Here is a 3,948-nt window from a genome sequence, read left to right as displayed (position 1 = left end):
AAGTAAAACAAACTATTAAAATCATTCAAAAACTGGCAACATTTAAAACGATTTCAGATATACGAGCACTCACATCGACCAAAACTAAAAAAGTGTTACGCAGTGACTGACATTCTGTTGGGAGTTCACACCCGAGCTGCTGTAGGGAGTTGAGTATGTTATGGCTCTCGGGGGATGGTGGGTTAAGAGACAGATTCTTAGTTTTTGGACTGCCTCAGGGGGTTAACGAAATCTACTAAAACAAAGTACTTCATTATCTACTTTTTCAGCTTTTATACACAAAAGTGCAGGGAAGGTAGGCAGATTTAGAACACTATATGTGCGATAGTGTTAGTGTTCCCTGCCCTTAATGGCAGCATTAGGAAGAGTTTTTATTTATTTTTGATACTTTTTCGTTAAAGTATGTTTTATTTTAATTTTACTTGATATAGTGTGTCCTTCCTTTTATTATTCTCTGCTTGGAGAAATGTTGTATATACATATCAATAAAATGCATTGTAAGAAAAACTGTTGTACTCATTACCTCATTGGGCTGTAACAGGAAACATGTCTGAGAAACGTGTTATGCATAGGGTGTATTACACTCCATCTAATCCAGGGAGTTTAGGAGGTGTGGATAAACTCCATAGAGCTGTACAGAATGAAATGGGTAAACAAGTAAATGTAGAGAAAGTCAGAGAATATTTATCGGAGCAGGATGCATATACTTTGCATAAGCCGGCACGGGTGCATTTTGTAAGAAACAGAGTTTTTGTACTCAGACCGCTACAACAATTTCAAGCAGATCTCTGCGATATGCAGTCGCTGTCCGAATATAATGATGGTTTTAATTATTTGTTAACAGTCGTAGACGTATTTTCGAAAAAAGCCTATGCTCAAGCATTAAAAAAGAAGTCGGGTATTGAGGTTACCAAGGCCTTTGATACAATTTTAACACACAGCGAGATTCCTATAAAGATACAAACAGACGCGGGGAAAGAGTTCTTTAATAAAGTTTTTCAAAACTTGTTGAAGAAAAGAGGTATTGCACATTATGCAACAGCCAGTGACATGAAGGCATGTGTGGTAGAGAGATTTAACCGTACGCTGAAAACTAAAATGTGGAGGTATTTTACAGCTAAAAACACTCATAGATATATAGACGTCTTACCTGAACTAATTGAAAGTTACAATAATAGTTATCACCGAAGTATTAAAATGACGCCAATGCAGGTGACAAAGGAAAATGCGGCTCAAGTGTTTCGGAACCTGTATACCCCCTCTAGCCAACGTAAAAAAGCTGCTGCCAAAATGAACTTTAAGGAGGGCGAACTTGTAAGGATATCCAAATTGAGAGGGGTATTTGATAAAAAATATGAGCAGAGTTATACTGACAAACTATTTACGGTGTCTGAAGGCTTACCTCGGCAGCCACCTGTTTACAAGCTCAAAGATTATGATGGAGAAGAGATCAAGGGGACTTTTTATGAGAAAGAGTTACAAAAAGTGAAGATAGCCAATGACAAGGCTTTTCAAGTCGAGAAAATTCTAAAAAGGCGTGTGGTGAGAGGGAAAAAACAAATGTTTGTATCTTGGCATAATTGGCCCGAAAAATTCAACAGCTGGGTTGATGCAGACGAAATCAAAGATGTATAAAAGCAAACAGAATCAACGCTCAGTCCTTCATTACAGCCATGGCAAAATTATTTCAGGTGACTCTGGCTTTATTAGGAAAACAAACATATAATACAAATGGGTTAGGGGTTAAATGTAATCATCGTGGACTTAATAGTCTAACAAAATACTTTTATCTGAATACATTTGTTCTTTTTAAGAGCACTTTTTGAAATTATTTATTAATTATTTCAGTGGAACAATCCAGTTTTTGTTAACATCAACGCTTTCTTCTCTTTTTCTTGTGTTACTAAGATACTTTTAGACACCTTTGGTGTATGCAACACTTGTTCAGATAAACAAGGTTTTTTCTTTTCTGATAAACTTACATATTTTAGTTATTTTATGTTACCAAGATACTTTGAGATACACCCTGATGTACGCAACACTTAACAAAGGGTATAATATGAAGTAGTTGGTAAGGAAGGGGTTTTTCTTTAAGGGTGCAAAACTTTAGAACAGGGTAAAATATTCATTAATTTGTATTGAATTGAGTTTTCTTTTTTTGATTTTCAACATACTATATGACTTTTCCATATTTCTGACATACTATACTTTTTGACTTTTTTCTGTAGAATCTTGACAAAACTATTACTTGTTCTTAAATGATGACCTATTGCTGGAGATGAGATGAAAAAGCTACAACGCTTAAAGAACTTTTTTCTAAAAACTCTCAATTCTATAATTGACTACCACCATTCAACGCAATAAGCCCCACCCTCCACTCAGCAAATCATCTAAAACGAAGGACCTCGCTAAGACGACCGTTGTAAACTAGCCATGGAGCAGAGAAAAGCCAAGACTCCCCCCGCGAGTTGCAGCCAGGAACAGACTACTGGACTACCATCATCACCACCAAGGGGGAAACCCGAATCTTGCAATACTACTGCTGCTGATTTTGCTCCTTGGGCCAAAACGTCTCTGTTTATGGACACAGTGAAAGCGGTGTTGGTTGATATTGTGGAGAGGGTGATACATCGGTACAGAGAAGAAATATGCAACGGGTGCCGAGTCAGTCACCCCGGCCAGAGGCAACACGATTTTCTGAATGACATGTCCGATTTTTACTTCAGAAACAATTACAACGCGTTAATGAAAAGACTCTGGCTCACCGACTTCATTACTGAGATCGACCAGACTCTTAATGATAAAGACATTTTCACGGATGATTGGAGGATCCAAGGCGCTTCGGAGGCTTTTCTTCACAATCTCAAAATTGCAGACGCCTCAAGGAGAGACTTGAAAAGATCCATGCCGAGTTGGATGGAGAAGAAGAAGACTAACAACCAGCAGTTGGATGGAGAAGCCAGGGACTTGTTCGATACATTGACTTTTTTCTTTAAGTAAAATAAAAATGGGAAACTACTATGCAAAACGCTCTGTATATATTGATCATAATGTAGTCATTACCCTTTTAATAAGTGTGGTGATGGGGACGATTGAAAACAGAACGAGTAGTGACCCCTGTGTAAAAAGAATGGCCGAAGTTTGTAAACTGGAAGACATTTTGGATATCGTTCGTTCTGGCAGTACTATTCCGGGTCATTGGGAAACGATTGTAAACGAAACATTTAAAGTGGTCCTGGAATCTTCATTTTCCGAAACATTCTGTAACATTATCTCAGAAATGAAACAAACATCAAAAGTGTATCATGTGCTCTCATTGTATGCTCTGTTTGTAGATGTAATGCATCTTTGCGTCGAAAACAGCATACACGTGAATATTTTGACTGAAGTGAAAAACTCCATCACGATATCTCCAGTAATATGGGGAATTCTGAGCTGGAGACTGTCCTGGGGATGCTACAATCAGTATAACTATTGATTTTGTGTGAAAAAAATTAAAAAAGTGTTTTTTTTACATCTAAAAACTGTTGTCATCATTATAGCAAGGGGAGCGTGTCTTATACATGTGTATTACAGTCCTTCTTGTTGTGTTTTTCAGTGTTTTCTGTGTGTTTGTACACACAAAGCACACTTCATTATCTACTTTTCAGCTTTTAAATACAAAAGTGTATCTTTCGGTAACCTTCTTGAGAGAATTAAGCATAAATCGTCAAAGATTCTTAATGAAATCTACTGACACAAAGTACTTCATTATCTACTTTTCAGCTTTTTATACACAAAGTGTATCTTTCAGTAACTTTACCAGAGAATTTAAGCATAAATCTGTCAAATGTTCAAAACAGCCTTGTTTCACTGAAATACCCTCAAAAGGACAAACTGCCATTAAGAGTCAGGATCCTAACGAAATCTCCTAACGAAAAACCAAGTCTGATGTAGCCTGCCCTTATT

The sequence above is a fragment of the Pseudochaenichthys georgianus genome, chromosome 16 (assembly GCF_902827115.2).
Source record: "Pseudochaenichthys georgianus chromosome 16, fPseGeo1.2, whole genome shotgun sequence".
Lineage (NCBI taxonomy): Eukaryota > Metazoa > Chordata > Actinopteri > Perciformes > Channichthyidae > Pseudochaenichthys > Pseudochaenichthys georgianus.
The sequence above is the reverse complement of the archived record's forward strand: the minus strand, read 5'-3'. Positions refer to the sequence as shown.